At 37.0% G+C, this 20,233-nt stretch overlaps 1 long non-coding RNA gene and 1 pseudogene across 1 annotated transcript; both read right to left on the bottom strand.

Moving 5' to 3' along the window:
- Positions 1–20,233, bottom strand: part of LOC121266743 — a 29,500-nt pseudogene that overhangs the window by 2,200 nt on the left and 7,067 nt on the right.
- LOC121266744 lies at positions 9,495–11,065 on the bottom strand. The gene is made up of 3 exons (XR_005940908.1): positions 10,995–11,065; positions 10,668–10,724; positions 9,495–9,778 (listed from the first exon to the last, which is right to left on the bottom strand). It is a non-coding gene; the product is annotated as an uncharacterized LOC121266744 (long non-coding RNA).

Here is a 20,233-nt window from a genome sequence, read left to right as displayed (position 1 = left end):
AACCTCTACAATATGACTTTTGATGCCAAAACATGAATTAACTAGAGACCTTTTGTACTAATAAAAAAACTAAAGACCTTTAGCGCTATTGTTATGATCATTTTCCAACTGACCACTAAAGGCTTTCATGTATTGACACTTTGATACATTAACGGCATTCCTACATGTGCATTAATAGCCGTGAACTCCTAAAACCTTCCTTTTCAATGAGTGTAAATGAACTTCTCTTCCTCTTCCAATGGAGCTGTCTGGCTGGCACTTCCCTAAGAAGACTATATAACTGCTTTTCCCATCATGTTGGACTCTCAATGACACTATGGCAAGAAAAATGATCAAACACAGCTAATGAGCCATTTGACTAGACTCGGGCTTTTTTTTTTTTTTTTTTTTTTTTTTTTTTTTTTTATGTCGGGGGAACCACCCCACGGCAGAGCTCATAGGACTCACCCATGGAACCTAAACCCCCGGAGAGACCAGTACAGCAACTCACCGCCATGGCCTCCCACTTAAATCGCAGTTTGATCCCAGGAGGAATCGAACCTGTGACATGGGGCTCAAGCACACAAGTTCGCCCTTACCACTTGGGCTACCCACGGGTGGGTAAACTAAACTTGGCCTTGCATTAGCATAAGCCAAACTAATCATCAAATAAACTGTTTATATTTGATGAGCTGTTTCTACCTGTCGAGAAACCCATGAAGCAAAATTCAGAAAGCAGATTGCTATTTAGGTTAAAAAGTCTTCCCATTTAACTGTATAAGCATTGAAAATAGGGAGAAGCTTTCAGGAAAGTCCAGAAATCTAGGTTGCATAGGTTCATTGTACTATAAACTAACATCTTGATGCACATCAATGCAACCAACCAATAATAGTACCTGCTGTAAATCAAGAAGCTTCCTCTCTACTGCTCTAACCGCATCAAGGCGCTCGTGAATTTCTGCCACAGTGGCCATTATCTGCAAATACAACCAAAGAATAAATGATGTGAGCAATTTGAGCGAATGACTTTTATCTTCATGTAAATGTTGATGTAGCGACCTCTGACCCAGAACATCTTGAACCCCCCCTGCAACACCCCAACTATCCATACCTATAATTGGTAAAGTTAGAGTTCCCATTTTTGGAAGGTGCCCAATTAGGAAACCTTCGGTTTCCCATTTTGGAAAGCTACAATTTATATGCATAATGTGTTCTTAAGCCTAAAAATAGTGTAGATAAATGTTAGACATTGAAGTTTACAATAAGATAGAGGTTGGAATCGAGGATTTGATAAATAGGGTTAGAACTTGGTTTTCAAGGTGCACGGGATCAAGCACATATTTTTATTGCGCATAGAGTTGAATTTTCACAAATGACCTAGCAAGCCTCAATCATGGTAAGGAATCATGTATTTTAAAAGAAAGGATTTTGGCCACGCAGTTAAAGAATTTTGGCTAAAATGGAGAAGAGAAGAAACATAAAATTCAAGGAAGGAAATGTGGTTTAGTTTTATCAAGTTTTTCAGATCATAATAAAACATGAATTCTCGGGTTGATTCAGGGTAAAGTATAGGTTTTAGAGGGATTGAATTTGTACGAATATTTAATTTTTTTGTCAAAGAGATTAATAGGCCTTGTTATTTAATATGTTAGTTTGCTCTGTCACAATTTCGTCATTTGGAGGTGTCATTGAGATAGGTTTTCTATTTTTCACAGATATGGGGTCTCAGGTATGTTTCTCTAGAAATTATGGGTTTAATTACACCCAAGTTACGTTTTAATTTTTATAAAAAAAAACTACATGATCCGAAATTCTAATTTTCAGTTATGTTCTACTGAACATCCATATTGCATCATTGCTTTTTTTTTTATATTTTGATAAGTAAAAATCTATATTCGTATCATTGTTAAAATTTCAGCTTTATGTAAATTGAGACTCCAGTCTGCCAAATTTACTGTAAAATCTAGAAAAGTAATTTTGGTTTCTGTCTTGCCAAAATATTTGTATGTTGAATATGAGTCTAGAATAAATTTCATGGTTTTTTAATAAGTTTTCAATAGGATTTCACCATCATGATTTGTGGGTGTAACGCCCCAAACCCAGGTGGCTTGGAGAATTACTACCTGTGACTTATAAACACAAATTCCGACACAACTAAAATAAATCTCCATCAAAACTTTATTATCAAAACTCAAACTCAAGTCTTCCAAATAAACACCTTGAAAACTCCATAAAACGAATATTGCAACAGAACAAAAAAATAAACTAAGGAGTCCACAATCTCCCGGTAGTCATAACAAACCAAACTGATAACTTAACGAGTCTTACTAACCCAAGATAAAATTAAATCTAAGAGACATTAAATCTGAAGGACATCAGAATTCCTTCTCTTAACATCCCCTCCTCGGCATAATCATGCTCACCAAACTAAATCCGATCCTCAATTGGACTATCCACATCATCTGAAAATATTATGAAGATAGGGGTGAGTTATCAACAACTCAGTAAGCAAGAGACATATGCTAGCGTGCAAACATGAGCATTTACCAAGTGCAATATGTAGAACAAAATATTTTACAGAGTTATCTTGCAGAACAAAAAAAAAACATATTTTTCGAATGTAACAGAGCGATGGTTTTAAGACAAGTAAAATCGTAATACTTTGGCATAACATAAATTGAGTATCATTATTACATCAAAACAGAGGATCACACAGAGCAGAGACCATGTTTCACCCCCGTGGTAGGGTTGTGCTAACCCCGGTGGCCAAACCAGGCAGAGACAGAGGTGAATCTTTCCTTTATTCTTCTTGGAGCCTCGAGTGTGCACACAGGAAAAACCACAATAAAACCACTTTGTTTCCAAAGTGGGTGCACTCAGAGACAGAGAAGTTGGTACCAACCCAAAACAGAGTAGAGCATAACAGAGCAGAGCAGAGACAGAGTCAGATACAAAATCTAGTACACCATGCCAAAGGTTTTCAGATATTATATCAAAATAATACAGAATACCAAAACAGAATCAGCCAGTTTACACACACTGAAAACAAAAGCCAGAACATCTTTCTAAATAAATGCACAATTTTTCAGATTCTCAATATCGCTCATTTTTCAGATTTCCGAAACCACATGACAGAATTTAGCTCATGTCTACACAATGCATGTCAGAAAGTATTTTTCCTTTTTCACACAGATTTTTCATGAATAATGCAAATAAGCGACCGAGGTTGATCTTTGTTTTTCCAAGTTCTCATCTCATCACAAAATATGCAAGTTTTCAGAAGGTCAACCTCAGTCTTATTAACTTGTATAAAACCTAGCATAGGAACCCCGCTTACCTGACTCCTGCAGCGTATTATGTAAGCCTTGAAAACAATCTCTATCAATCTCGTCACCTATTCATAAAAAAATAATATAAATACACTGAGTATTAAACGACCATTGGCATAACTTCCATCTAATAATTAAAACATATAATCCAACCCATATTATAGCAAAAACAACTCACTAAGACAACCATATAGTAAATTGGATAGCCCGCATTTCAACCCAAAGTACTATATACTAATCTTTGATATTATCCTAAACACCCACCAAAGTCGACGTCAAACACAAAAAATAAAATATCAATCCCACTTTAATGGCCCCTAACTCCAAGCAATCACCTACAACTCAACCAAAACAACCATAATATTGCTCCAAATAATTTAACCTCCACTCCAACGGTCGTAAAAAAAAAAAAAAAAAAAAACCCGAACAGTACAAAAACAGCACCTACTCAACTCCGAGTATCCATTTGGTTTACTGCACATCCAACCCAAACACTTCAAAACTCAAAACATTCCAACACATGGTGTTCGCTTATACAAAAAAAATGCCCAAAGAAAAACCCACGGACTACACTAAATGAAAACATGACCCAGAAATTTCATTGGAGTGAAATAAATTAATTGAGGTGAATGTGTGTGTGCGGGCGAGAGAAACAGAGAAAAAGAATGGGTTACCGGCGAATAAAAGTGTCTCCAGTGGTGGCTTCGATGGTTACAAGGCTTCAGGGATTAACGAACAAGCAGCACAACAGTTACACAGCAAACAAAAGAAAAACTGCACTGGAGAGAAAGAGAGAATGCCGACAATGAGGGCCCCGAGTTTCGGAAACAAGGTGTAAAATGAGAGAGAGAGAGAGAGAGAGAGAGAGAGAGAGATATACCTGAAGACGAAACACTGCGCAAGATGGACAGAAGAGCCGAGTCTGAAGAGAGAACACCAACTGCAGAAATAGCAGAACGCGAGAGAGAGACGTCGACTATGGGAGAAAAACCGAAAGTGAGGGAAAAGGAAAATGGAGGAAATTTAGGGCATGGGATTCGGAACCACAAAACAAACTCAACAAAGAAAAGAGAGGGATTTGGGAAGGTGAGTGGGTTACGGGAAAGAGAGGGACACGGGGGCAAAATAGAGGAAAAAGAAACCGATAGAAGGGGGAAGAAGGGATCGGGGGAGGGAAAGGAAAAGGAAGAAGAAACTTACCCCTCCCAAAACGGCGTCGTTTCGCACTCCTCCAAAGAAAGGGGTCGGGCCCTTGTGCACGATCCGGGCTTCACAAAGAAGAGAAAAAAAAACTGGGCCTTACAGTGGTTATGGTATGGAACATAGCAAAATTCACAGAAACTAGGGCTCAAATGTGTTAAGGTTTTGAACGAACAAATGATCATCGACTTCCAGCAATTTCTAGATTCTACAGTTACGTCCCTGAGTTAAGAAAACTTTAGGACTGATGTTACATGATTTGGGAGTTATAATGAATTAGAACTGCTTTAATCCATTAGGATATAAACTTTAGTACTGATTTTACTTCACTTGGAGGTACGAATACTATGGGTAGATGTAAAAGCCACACTGAAGGAGGATAAGAAGGATTAACCAGTTAGGATGCTTACATACAGCCTGATGCAGTACCTACCCCCTGTGGCCAAGGTGCACAACCTTGCACACACAAGGGTTAATATATGCGTGGACCACTACGAATGTAAATTTTAAAGATTAATGTTTTATGATGTGTGCACAATGCTTAAATGTATTGAAGTGTGATTTCGTATGAAACCTGATTAAAAATATTTTACTCTATGATGTACTATTTACTGAGTATTCGAATCATTTTTATTTTTATGTTTTATATGTCCCAGATCATTGTGATGGGGATAAGTTGGCAGGCCAAAACCAGCTAGTAGTTGCGACCATGACTTAGTCAAGCATATAATAAGTTTTTCACACAGTTTGCTAGGATTTGGTTGGTGTTGACATGGTGACATTGAGTATATTTATTTAGTTTCAGTTTGTTTGATTTTGGTGCATTCAATACTATACTTTAATAGAATTTTCAGTTATGTTTTAAGGTAATAAATTTTTGGATTTTTATATCTAGTGGTATGACATGACATTCTTAACCCTATGAGGAGTGTTACGCCCACTCAAAAAAAAAAAAAAAAAAAAGAAGATAATCTAAAGAGATTTTCTGGTCCAGCCTAGCGTTTCAAGGGTAGAATGTAGGTTAGCCGAAATTGTTTCTAAAAATTATAGCTCCTTAAGTAGTTCGTGAGAAAATTACTGTCAAATTTGAACTAAAAAAAGGGAAATGACAAACCTGTCCTCGCCCTTGTTCCTGTATTGCCTTTTGGAAAATTTGTTCGCTATCTCCAGTGTCAATTAATCCCTCAATTGTCTGCGCATTGTTCACATAATCAGAACAATATCTTGAAAGTTACGTATTTACTCGGAAATTTTAAGAATGGAACAAACTTTACCTGTAACGCCCCGATCCCGCACGGGTCGGAGAGTTATTTCCTATCACTTACTCTCACATTTCAATAATATAATTGTAGACTCCAAATTCTCAATATCATAAAGAAATTTCGATTCAAACTAATTTTCTCGATATAACCAATTTTCCAAAATGCCAAGTCATCATAACACAATAAACTTTCTTAATAAAAATCACCAATTCTCAACGAAAACTTTTTATACTTAATCCACTACTCTTAAATCATCTCACCCAAATCTTCAAAATCTTGATCCCCAGCTGAAATATCCAAAATCATCTGAAAAAAATATTGTGGAGATAAAGAGTGAGTTATCAACAACCCAGCAAGCAGAGAGCATATACTAGCATGTAAACATGAGCAGTTATAAAGTCCGGTATGCAGAACAAAACATTTGCTTTTAGAATGCAGAAACAACATAGTTACTTTCGAAATGCATAAACAAACTTGGTACAAAGCAACAGAGCGAAATTTTCAGAAAAATAAACTTGTTCCTAAAAAGAAAATCCTTTGACATATCCAAACTGAAACATTATATTCATTTCATCTCATAGCATCACATCGGGACAAATACCATGTTTAACCCCCGTGGTAGGGTTATAAACCACCATTATACCCGTGGTTGGGCCGTATACCATGTTTCACCCCGTGGTAGAGTTATAAACCACCATATACCCGTGGCTGGGCCGTATACCATAACAGAACGAAGCATTATCGGAAACAGGTCACATTCAGATACAGAATCAGAACTTCATGCCAAAGTTTTCAGATGATACATCATATCAAAACAAAATACTGAATAGTTTCAGATCATTTTACATGTTTGAAATAAACAGAATCAAAACATCTTCATTTATTCATAGCAAAAACTTTTAGGTTTTCATATTCGCTCTTTTTGCATAGTTCAGAAACAGAATGCACAAATTTAGCTCATGTCTATACCAGTCATGACAGAAAATACATTCTCTTATACAGAATTTATGCATATGCAGAATAAACATCTGAGGTTGTTTTTAGAGTTCTTTTAAAAAACAAACAAGCTTATTTTCAAAATCAACCTCATTTCATTTCTTTTATACAAAACTAGTATATGAACTCCGCTTACCTGAACTTCTTAAGTATTATTCTGAAACTTTCCACAATCATGCTGAATGAATGTCAATCGTCACCTATACAAAGCATTAAGCGTTACTAAACTTCTAAAAGGACCTGCTAAAACTCTTCGTTTACTTAAATTCATTTTGAAAAAAATTAACTTAATTATATTTAAAACTCATCTTTCTATAAATTATTAAAACAATAATTTAATACTGCCAACAAACAAAGTATTAGGACATCATAAGCTTCTTAAGCAATAGTAATACATAAAATTAAGTTCCTTAAAAAATCATTAACGTAAAATACAACAAATCTAATTTAAACATCAAACTCATCAGAAGTAAGCTCATTTAAACAAATTTCAACAGTTTCTAAAATATAAAAGCCAATTTACACTTACAATTTACAACTTATTAAAATATTTACATGACTTACAAAAAAAACATCTAAAATAAATCAAACTCAATATCAATATAAACATCAAACGCCAAGAAAGCATACTAACTTATAAATTAGATGCAGTAATATAAATATACTTAAAACAATTTCTTTATAAATATCATGAAATCTTCTAAATGAGAAGGGCATTTTGGGAAAAACCATGAATAGAGCAAGGAAACAAAAGAAATCTGAGATTTCAACACATCCAGACTAAAACCGTGTGACAGACTGTAGAGGAGAGTCTCTACTCACCGAGAGAGAGGGAGAGGCACGACGGGCAGTGTGGTGGGCGGAGGTCGAAGTTGGTCGGCGCGGCAGCATGGCACTGAGAGAGAGAGAGAGAGAGCAGCGTGTGTGTGAGATAGAGAGAGGGTGATAAGCGAGAGAGCACGGGGAGTGAGAGAGAGCAACCGTGAGGGAACAAATATGGAGGAGAGTCAGTGGGCTCACCGATCGGCATGGGGTGACGAGGGTGCCACCGCCGGCGATTTCTGTTGCTATTACTGTGGTTTCCGACCCGCAAGATGGCGGTTTGCAGTGGCTCGCGGTGGAATAATGCTGAGAGAGAGAGAGAGTTGTACGCATCACGTGGCCTGCATGGGGCTTCAGACGGTGGCGTTGTACATCACTGGGCGATGGAGGCTTAAACTCCGACATTATCTGTTGCTGTTGACTGCGACGTCGTTGCCCAATTATGGCTAGGCATGGCTCTCGGTTTGGACGAGGATGCTCTGTCTCCATGACTTCAAACAGAGCAACTGCAGTTTCCACTTCCCACGGAAGTTGGTGATGGTGGCAACAGTTTGGGTTGTTTCCGAGAGTGGAGAGGTTGCTTCAGGTGTCGCAGCAAGGTTACCTCCGGTATAGTCTTGCAGTGGTGCGGGTCTGGGTAGAAGTCTACGTGGGGGTGGAGGCTGTGGAACACAGTTCTGGTGGCTGGTCTAGGCGGATGTTTACGACGGGTGGATGAACTGGACGGCAACTATGTGGAGGTACTAGGGTGACGCGGCAGTGCACGGTGAGGTCTTCGTGCAAGCATGGGTTGCGTCGATTCTGTATGGGGAGGCGGCACTCTAGTCTAGGTTAGAGATCACTTCCGTCTTTTACGTACGAGTTCTATCTATATATGGGGACGGTTGGCGTGAAAATAGAAATGAAAAATAGAAATGAAACATGCGTGAACTGAAGTTAACGTGTGAATACGTGGGTGACTGGAAACACAAAATATATATATATATATACATACTCATAATCCAACCATACAAATTTTGGATCCCAGTGCTACATTACCTCTTCATCAGCTCTTGTGCCAATTACTAACAAACATGATTCCAAATGATTCAAACAGGTTAACTCCTTTTCATGAAAAATCTAGCAAATCATAGTGCAGATATATACTCATTGATCAGTAACAAATGTCCAAACCTGTAAAGACACGCCTCTCAACAATCTCTCGATATTCTTGGTGGATGACTTCCCGTAGAGTCTGCAAAATTTTTTAACAAATTGTAGATGACATAAGAACAAATGAGAAAAATGAGATACTGTCATCCAAATACAAAGAAAATATTCATCTGACCACCAACCTGAAATTCAGCCATCTTGTCCTTTAACTTCTTTTTCAAGGAACTGCAACAAAATATCACAGGCAAGTAGTTATATTTGGTTGACTCTGAATAAAATCCATTGATATACGGAAATATTTCAAAGATGGCGATAAATAGATCTGATTCCATGAGTAAATCATAGAGGATTTAAACAATCAGGGAATTTAAACATTCAGTAAGTTCTCCTTGCAGGACAAAGGCAGGTTCAGAAACCTCAGAAGAGGACACTCATTTAGCCAAAAAAAAAACTTTGCAAAGAATCATGCAGACAGTTCCAATGGTACGATAAATCAACCGATCAAACGAAAAACAGCATAGCAAACAGATCAACAATGTATAATACTTATATACCAACTGCATTATACTTAATTGACAATTGCAACTATTTATTAATTAATAAATTCTAATGTAGAAAGTATATCTTTAATTAGTCCATATAGAGTAATAACTTAAGCTGTAACACCCCAAACCCGGGTGGCTTGGACAATTACTATCTGTCACTCATAAACACGTCTCCCAACACATCCAAAGAATAATCTCCAAAAACTTCATAAATGAAATCAATCTCATATCTTCTCGATAATCTCATTACAAACTCCACACAATCTTAAATGCAATAAATAAATAAAAAATATATCAAAGGGTCCACAATCTCTCGGTAATAGTAACATACCAAACTGATAAAACCATAGGTCCTACTAAACCTGAAAATATAATTAAAACTCAAAGACATTAAAAATTAAGAATATTAGAAGTCCTTCTTCTAACCACATTTCCTCAACTTAAACACGTTCACCAATCTAATCCAGGTCCTCATTTGGATTCTCCATATCATCTGAAAAATATTATCATGATAGGGGGTGAGTTATCACAACTCAGTAAGCAGAAATCATATGCTAGCGTGCAAACATGAGCATTTACAAAGAATAGCGTGCAGAACAAAATATTTTTCCAGAGTTATCATGCAGAACAGAATATATTTTTCAAGAGTAACAGAGCGATGGTTTTAAGACAAGTAAAAACCCATAGTGCTTTGGCATAACATAAACTGACTATCATCATTAGATCAAAACAGTGCATCAAACAGAGCAGAGACCATGTTTCACCCCCGTGGTAGGGTTGTGCTAACCCCGGTGGCCAAACCAGGCAGAGACAGAGGTGAAATATTTCCTTTATTCTTCTCGGAGTCCCGAGTGTGCACACAAGAAAGACCACAATAAAACCACTTTGTTTCCAAAGTGGGTGCACTCAGAGACAGAGAAGTTGGTACCAACCCAAACAGAGCAGAGCATAACAGAGCAGAGTAGAGCAAAGCAGAGACATAGTCAGATACGAAAACCAGTACACCATGCCAAAGGTTTTCAGATGTTATATCAAAATAATACAGAGTATCAAAACAGAATCAGACAGTTTACACACACTGAATACAAAAGCCAGAATATCTTTTCAAATAAATGCACAACTTTTCATATTCTCAATATCGCTCATTTTTCAGATTTCAGAAATCACATGACAGAATTTAGCTCATGTCTACACAATGGATGTCAGAACATATTTTTCTCTTTTTCGTACAGATTTCATGAGTATGCAAATAAACGACCGAGGTTGGTTTTTGTTTTTTTTTCCCAAGTTCTCATTTCACCACAAAAATATGCAAAGTTTTCAGAAAATCAACCTCAGTCTCAAATAATTCATGTAAGGCCTAGCATAGGAACTCCGCTTACCTGACTCCTGCAGCGTATTATCTATACCTTGAAATTGACCTCTATCAATCTCGTCGCCTATTCATAAAAAAAAAATATATAAACTAAGTATTAAAAGAAAATAACACAACCTCCATCTAAATAATTAAAACCCACAATTCCAAACCATATTATAGCAAAAAAATAGCTTACTAAGTCAACCAAGTAGTAATCTGGACAGCCCTAAATTCAATCCAAAATATCATATTCTAATCTTAATATTTACTAAAACACCCTCCAAAGTCAACGTCCAACATCAATAATCAAAAATTCTAAGACCATTCTAATACAAAGTGTTGGCTTACTCACTTAAAAGACCAAGAACTAGGAATCACAAGCCACGGAAGCCCAAGAACTGACGAAATGCAAACTCAACTCACGGCAACAACAAGCTGCAGAAATGAGGATAAAATCAAAATAAATTCAAAGAAGAAACTGCATGAGTACGCTACAGCAATAAGAAATTCCAGCAAAGGCTTCAATGCCTACCCGAAACACACCAACTCGAAATACTCCCACGCACAGCAACCAGAAACTCACAAAATGCTACTCAAACTCACGGCAAGGACCAAAAATTGCATAAACAAAATGGAGAGAGGATCGGCTGAGAGGATGCATTAAAATAGAGTCTTGTTGCAGAACAAAAAAAAAAATGGAAGGAGAAGAGGTTAAACCTGAAGACGAAATCTTGAACAAGAGGAAGAGAACCAAAGGAAAAGCTGGAGAGAAGCGAGAGGGAACCCCGTGCTCTGCTGCAAAGTGAGGGATTGATTTAAGTGAAAACTGAAATGGGGAGTTATGGGTATGAGTTTCGGAAGCCACAAAATAACGCCAACAACAAGGAATAAAAATGAAACCGAAAAAAAAAGAATGGAGAGACGTGCAAGAGAGAGAGGTGTGGAAGAAACTGAAATTGAAGCAGAGAAATGCGGAAAGAAAGGAGAGAAAGAAACGGAAGTTGAAGAAGAAACACTCACCTCCAAAAACGACGTCGTTCGGGACTCTTACTAAACACTAAAATGGCTGGGCCATTTTCACGCCATGATCCGGGCCTCGCAACGCCTGGGCTTTACATAAGGCATGTGGTAATGATGTTTTTAAGTATATTCATTGACAAAAACTTATGTACAAGTATGAAGACCGACAAAAAGAATGTTGCCCATGAAAAATAAATTGTAGAGAATTTAAACAATCAGTGAATTTTCCATTGACTTCTACAAATCGCAAATTCTATTATTTATATGATCTATAGGTTGTCCATATCAGGTTTAATCTAGTGATTTCAAACACTTTCTCTCCTATCTCCCTTGCATCCTAACTACAGAAAGTAAAATCAATACTTATCAAATTGACTGATCTAACTCTCATAATCTTCTTGTAACGGTTTCTTCTATTGATTCCTTACAAGAAAAAAAAATTATTTCCTGAAGAAAACTAAAGATTTTAACAAAAACATAAACCATCCACAAAAGAACAGGCAAAACCTACATTGCCTCACAGAAAGAATAGAAACTTGTATCGAAATTCAGATTGAGATCCCAGTAGGAAAAGGCATTCCAACGTCATGCATTGTTAAAGTGGGTGACCTTCAAGGGCTGGTTTATTTCTGACCCATTCCAGTCTCGGCAGGGACGAGAGTAGGATAGCCAAATGAGATGAGGCTGCTTGTGACATACCAGTTTTGGTTTTAGGGTATATAAGTAATTTTTCCTAGTAAACTTATATTTTTAGAATTTATATTTTTATGATTATAGTTTTATCAGAATTTATATGTACTTTATCTTTATATTTTCTATTATAGTTGCGATTTATGATTTGTTAGAGTTTTGTTTTAATAAGGATTTCTAAAGTGTATCAGATTTTGTTACTACGGTTTTGTTTTGAAATTTAAAGTTTAAATTTTTTCTTCTAGTCACCGAACCTCATCACTTTGTTAGCCTCTGTTGAGAACTTCAAACCACCCAACCCGTATGTTTCTCTTGGTGATTTTGTTTGTTTTGCTAACGTCCTAGTGGAACACCAACTCTATTGCCGTGTATTCCTCTACTCATGCACGTCTACACTCTTAGTCTCTGCACGTCTCTACTCCTCTAAGATTTTTCCTTTTTCATTTTCTCTATCTTCTACGCTTATAAATATTCGCTTACCTCGTACGAGAGGAGTATCTCATGAGCCACTCCAAAGCATCTGCTTCTGAAACACCCAGAGTACCAAAACACTGCCGTTTAAGCCTTAGATTCTTCCAACCGCCGCCGACCACCATAGGATGTCAGAGTACCACCCGTGGAACCAGAAACTGTCGACCAGCTCAGCCCCAGCACACCCACTCCATTCCGGTAAGATCTCGACCGCCGCAGCCTTTGTTTTTTATTTCGGTAGTTCTCGGCTCAGTATCTCTCTCTCTAAACTCTCTCTCTCTTTCTCTCACTCGGTGCCGCACCACCATAGGAACCCTCAGTCGTGCCGCCAGTCACTCCCAGCCACCAGCGCCGCCATCGCCTCAGCCCTCCCTCGGTGAGCCACCATCGCAGACCCTCTCTCTCTCTCTCAGCTCTCTGTTTTTTTTTCCTTTGTTGCCGTGTTTTCGGATTCTTGAATGAATCCGAATGAATCCGTAGGTCTTATTGGGCCATTGGGCCCTAAGCCCTTGTGCGTACATGTGTGAGCCTGTTCTTTTGTTTGGGCCCTTGTAGTATTATTATTATGGGCCAGAGTCCTTGACCTTTTTACAGACTATAATGATGTTTAATTGAATTTGATCTTATTTTATTTCAATAATTATTTTAGTGAATTTTATTGAGTTTAATATTACTAGTTGAGTTATTAAATAAATATAGTTAATTAAAGGTTCATTTTTTTAATAAAAATGTTTAAAGAATTAGAAATATGTTTTTAAAGAATAATGTTAAGTCTAATATTTGAGTTAAATTTCCTTTGTCAATTTAGTAAGATTTTAATAAAATTTCTATGTTAAGAAGTTAATGGAATTTATTAAGTTTCTTATAAGATTTAATAATTATGTTGAGAAATGAAACTTAGTTTAAGAATTTAAGTTTTTTTGTGAATTATTTTAAAATAGCTCGAGTATTTCTACTAAATTATAAATTAGTATTTTAAGTAATTTAAATACTATGAATTATTGATTTTAGTGTTAAACAAATATTGGTTTGACTATATTTTAGAATTTCGAAATTAGTTAAGTAAGATATTAGCATTTATTTATTTTCCAAACAATTTAGTGATAGTTATTTATTGAATATAGGTCTCAAGTTACGAAGTATTATTCAAGAAGACACGCAGCGAGGTAAGTAAATTTGATCATAAATTAGGTCATCACAGTTAGCTTATATGTATGTATTATTCAAGACAGTTCATTGATAGCCACTTTTTATGAACCGCTCATGTCATATGCAAGCATGTCATCTAGCATAGCATACGATCATGTCATTCCGCATCATGTTTAAATTCAGAATTTATGATTATGTATGTAGTATGTCATGCATCTCATGTGTATAAGACACGTAAGCCATCTTAAATTCAAGTGTAAGATAATATCATATCAGTTAATAAGATGGCCATTCAGATGCATGGTACCAATGCAGTTCAGTTCAGTTCAGGGTGGTGTGCAAGCCATGAACTTAGTCGTGGTCCACCATAGTATGCTAGAATACTATCAGCGGTTCCCCTTGCTGCAGCGGGATGTGGGGCCGGTGCACAATCTTGCACACAGGGTTAAGTGTGTTGGCCAGTCAGATAAATCAGTTAAATCAGATAAATCAGTCAGATCAGTCAGTTAAAACAGTCATACATAGCATAAGCATCAGTATGAACAGTCATGAATTTTTTTAAGCTCAGCATGAAAGTTGTTATGAAAATCTTATGTTTAATACGTTTACGTTGTGATAGATTTCTTACTGAGTCATCGACTCATTTTAGTTTGTTTTCATATTTTTAACCACCCAGGTGAAGATGATGATTACGAGCAGGCAGGCCAGGAGTAGAAGGAACATTTTTTTTTTTAGTTCAGACTTTCTAGAATAAACATGTTTTTATAACATGAATTTATTTCAGTTTATTTCATTTAATGTTTTGGAAGAAAATTTTATTAGACATTTTTCCGCATAATACAAGTTCAGTTTTTTTTTAAAATTATGAAATTATGGGATCTATTACCGGATTATTTTTATGGAAAATACGTGGCACTCCTAGCCTACGGGAAGGGGGTGTTACACTGCTTCAGCTCAAGAGAAAGAGAGGCCCTGAGTGTGCTCTGATTCAAACCGGCCAAGTGGATTGTCAAACCGGCAACTCAGCTTCTCATGCCAAGATTGAATCCTGGGCCGGCACTGTGCACAGTAAGTCTATCAATCCCAAACCCAATTCCAATTTTGAATATCAAAAGGGTACTAGGGAGACATCTTCTGATCATGAGCATGTGCCTTTTGATGAGGGCTTATGTCAGAGTGGATCAAAAAGGGTCTTGCATCAAAACCCAGCAACTTGTCTAGGTCGGGATGTTAACAAGGCCACTTTGATGACTGGGCTCACACTCTGTTTGCTACTCAGCCTTGGCCTGCTCAGGCTGGCCCATCGCAACATAAACCTAGGGCCATGCCTCTCTTTTCTGGTAGGTGCAAGCAATAGAAGGAATATCATTTCAATAATATCATTCCAATCACTAAAGGAATAATTTGTCCGTTAGCTAGGTGCGGCTCTTTCTAGCAATCAATCAATCTGCTTATCACTTCAAAATAAGTCATGTCCTGCTAAAAGTGGAGCTCTTTTGGGGGTGGACTACACGAGTCCTATGAAAGATAGCTGAGGACTCTTTAATAGCACTTAAATATAAGAATATAAATTTGTATTGTTTATCTGTGGAGATTTCACAGACCCCCAAGAGTAACCTACTAATTAGATGGTTTCAACAACCTTTGGGTGCTATATGGTTTCAAGACTTGGACGAAGCATAATACAATGACAAACAGAGAGCAAATTACATATAATCTGTCTCTAGCATGCATGTTTTGAAGCAAATTATTGATATGATCTCATACTAACACAACTCGTTTTTCCTTTTTGAAAATTCTCATCACAGCATAACTCAAAAACATAAAAAAACAAAAAAAACAAAAAAAGGTAAAAAGGGAGGGTAAGTATAACTAACATAGTTGTTGCCGTTCTAGTTCGGTCTACAGCTGTTCCTTTTCCACACCCAGGCTTCTGCCTATTTGCTAAATTCTGGACTACAGAGAAAAGAGGAGGTATGAGAGGGACTTTGCATGAGGAACCAAATTACCACGAAAAAAATGAGAAGCAGCAAAAAGGTCTAACCTCTTTGTCAAGTTCTTCCACTTTTGACTTAATCTATCGAGAAGTTAACTTTTCCAACTTCATCAATATCTTTCTCCATTCGCTGCTTGATTGCTGGAGATAATGACAGGATCCATCGCAATTATTGATTAAATATAAGGCTCTTTTGCCTTAGCGAATTGGAGATTGCATAAAAATGAGCAAAAAGTAGCTAAGACAAGTAACTTCAAGTATATATGAGTCCTTGGGCTATGCCTACTCTCATTCATAAAATGTCTTCTGTATTGATAAAAAATATATATGAATCCTCCATCAATTGGAATATATATGTTTACAGGATCTAGAACAATATGCAGTTATACTATAAGTTCTTTACAGTCTCACTGTTATATCTAATGCCATAAGAAAACATTAAAGCAATAATTTCAGATTTCGTTAAGAACTAAGAATCACTATCTTCATATAATGTTCTTTACCATCCAAATAAAACCGAATATATCAATCATTTGGTTCTACTAATTAACGCAAAATGTAAAATTAGATTCTCATCCGGATAATTTTGTAGATCTATTGAACGAGATGAATCGCTAAATTATCCTACCAAAATATGAGAAACATTGCCCTAACAATCTTAATGGGCAGCTCTATATCATAGTTTGTCCATGTGTGCACGAAATAAAGACTTAGATTGACACATGTAGCTAAATCTTATGTAATATTGTTAGATTAACACCCGCTATATGATCTTTTTTTTTTTTTTTTTTTATGTCCGGAAACCTCTTTAAGACAGAGCCCTTCGGACTCAGCCCTACAGAATAAACTCCAGTCCCGTGCACCGTACCCTTAAAAATTTCCTTACATAGAACTAGTTAAACACTGGCCATATGATCTAATTTGATCATATCTGGTGTTACAAATCTATTTTTATCCAATATACTTTCTGAATCATTTATTATTCTAGTTATTTCTTCACATACATTGTCACCCTCAAACATTGGATTCTAAGTTTGGGTTGAACTTCAACTAGACCTATGGGCCAGATTTGTCTTCACTGGATTGAGATTCTATGATTTAATTTTTATGTAATGTTCTTGTTTGATTATTTGAATTTTGGGCTCTTCATTTTACATGGTAGTGAGTGGATTATGATAGTGGGCTTGCTGTCCAGTCCACTGGACAGCTTGTGGAGTTAACTTGGTGCCCAATTTAATTTAGAACAGTTGACTTTTAGATATGGAATGTTTTCCCCACACAATAGTCGTGCGTTTGTGCATATCATAGTGCTGCTAACAGCCATAAGCTTCCAAGAATTTTTTTTTATTGAAATAGGGAAGTTTTTATGTGGTTTTATTACCGAAAAAGAACTTGGGACAGATTAGGAAGTTTTCCCAAACTGCGGGCAGCAGAATTTCGAGTTTTCTAAGCTTATTAGGCAAGTATTTGACTTATTAACCCACAGGAATAAATTAGGGAAGTTTGACTGATCTGGGAGTCGGAATCTGGAAATTTTCCTTTATATGAGGGTTACAAGATCGTAGGATTAAATTAGTAAAATATTCCTTTTATGGAAGAGTTTGACTAGGGTTTTCAAGCCGTCACAACAGTGTTAGTCTGGGAGAGACCCTATATGTTTTAGGAAAGTTGTTAAACAAAATCAAGGAGGAACCTTCCTAGAATCATGTTGAAAATCCAATATTTTGTTAAAAACCCAACCATTGGTCCAAAAGCTCTAGGAGATACTAATTTGGTTAAACCTTTAACCAGAATCATAACTTATTCTTCTCCCACAAGAGCTGCCGCCCATCAGCTTTAACTCCCATTAAAATTTCAAGATTTCCTCCTAACTTCAAATCTGTGTCTCCTCTATCAAAATCATGGGATTATTTGACTCTCTATAATGCAAATCAAGGCTGCCACCTGTGTGCCTGAGAGACTCGAGTATATTTCTAATAAAATTCCAAAATAAGGTGCTACCAGGATTATACCAGCAGTCCCTATGCTCATATGTCAACCCTTAGGTCCAGAAACCCTAAAGTTCTTTTCTACCCAAGTGAAACCCAAGCTGCCACCCTATAGATGAGCCCTAGCTGCCTTTTAAGCCCATCAACCTACAAGGCAGCAAGCAATAGAGAAACCACATGCCCTAACTGTGTTACCCGGTAGCCAAGAACGACCCCTACACCTTGATTCTCATAAGTCGCCAAGAGAAGAGACCACAACCCCTCCTCCATTGTGCTGCCTCTCTCTTCATGTCTACACAAAGATTTCTGCTGCAAACCATTCACTGCCACCCTAGGTAAAATGCAGCCCCACGAGCACTTAGAATCTATTGTAGGCTGCTTGAAACTTGCACAAAGTACAACCAAGTCTAATCAACTTTGCCACTGTGAAAGCAGCTCCAAGTGAGTTCTCTACTCTCTCTATATGTGCTTCGAATCATGTCCTGCCATCCTACAACCCTCTTCCTTGAGTTCTATCCACCAAAACCACTAGATGGAATCTCCTAAACTCTGCTGCAATAGTAAAGCCCAGGCCCATGGCCCAGCCAGCAGAAGCCCAGCCCGAAGACTCTCGAAACGGTACCGTTTTAGTAGGTTAGTCATCCCCTTTTTGTTCCCCCCCCCGACGGTTTCCCCCCATTTTCTTTTCCCCTCCTCTGTTTTTACCGAAAACTGCTCCTCTAATCTCATTCTCTCAACTTGACAGTTCTGTTTTTCCCTTGTTGGTTGTTCCTCAAAGCTTTAGCTCTCTCAACAGACCCATCTCCTCTTCCTCTCTCGCTTGGTGATCTTTTTATCTTCAGGTATCTCTCTCTCTCTCTCATGTTACACCTTGATGCTAAAACACGAGGCCTTCATTGTCGGCACTCTCTCTTTCTCTCCAGTGCAGATTATTTTTGTTGGTTGTGTGATTTTTGTGCTGCATTTTCGTTAATCCCTGAAGCCTTGTAACCATTGAAGCCTCCACTGGTGGCACTATCATTCGCCGGTAACCCACTTCTCTGTTTCTCTCGCCCGCACACACACGTTCACTTCAATTATTTTTTTATTCACTCCAATGAAATTTCTGGTTCATGTTTTCATGCAGTCCGTGGGTTTTTCTTTGGACATTTTTCTTTGTATAAGCGAGCACCATGTGTTGGAATATTTTCTGAGTTTGGATTATTTGGGTGGGATGTGTAGTGAATTTAATGGATACTCGGGGTTGTGTAGTGGTTATTTTTATACTTTTCAGGTTTTGTACGACTGATGGAATGGAGTGTAAATTATTTGGAGATACATTATTGATGGATTGATTGAGTTGTTGGTAATGGCTTGGAGTTAAGGGCCATTGGAGGGGGTTGATATTTTGATTATTTGAGTTTTGATGTTGGTTTCGGTGATATTGAATTTGGTATATGGTACTTTGGGTTGAAGTATGGGTTGTCCAAGTGATTATATAGTTGTTTGAGTTGAGTTAATTTTACTGAAATATGGTTTAGAATTTGGGTCTTATTTTTTAGATCGAATTTGTGTTGTTGGTCTTTAATACTTAGATTATATATATTATTGTTTATGAATAGGTGACGAGGCTGATAGAGGTCGTTTTCAAGGAGGCATAGATAATACGCTGCAGGAGTCATGTAAGCGGGGTTCCTATGCTAGCTTTGCATAAAAAGAAATGAATTGAGGTTGGTTTGTAAAAATGTGCATGTTATTTTAAAAGGAAATGTGAAAACAACTTCAGTAAATATATTTTGCATTTACTCATGAGATATGTATGAAAGAGAAAAGAAATACTTTTGACATGAAATGTGTAGATATGAGAAATATTTGACATGATTCTGAAATATGCAAAAGAGCGATTGTGATATCTATAAATTTTTGTATGTATGATATAAAATGATTTGAGTTTGTTTATGATCAAATGGAAATGATATGAATATGTCCAACACGTGGTTTGATACGATATGAATATGAAAAACCTTTAGCATACTTATCTGTTTTAATCTGATTCTGAATATGTTTCTGATATGAAGATACTGGTTCACGTGATATGGTTGGTACCAACATGATATGACATGATATGAGTGCACCCACTTTGGAAACAAAGTGGTCTTTTATATGTTCTTTCCTATATGCACACTCGGGGCTCCGAGATTGAAAAATATGAAGTTTCACAATATGATACTGCCTGGTTTGGCCACCGGGGATAGCACAACCCTACCACGGGAGTTAAACATGGTATATGATATGATA

Source organism: Juglans microcarpa x Juglans regia, chromosome 5S (genome assembly GCF_004785595.1).
Source record: "Juglans microcarpa x Juglans regia isolate MS1-56 chromosome 5S, Jm3101_v1.0, whole genome shotgun sequence".
Taxonomy (NCBI): Eukaryota; Viridiplantae; Streptophyta; class Magnoliopsida; order Fagales; family Juglandaceae; genus Juglans; species Juglans microcarpa x Juglans regia.
The sequence above is the reverse complement of the archived record's forward strand: the minus strand, read 5'-3'. Positions and strand labels throughout refer to the sequence as shown.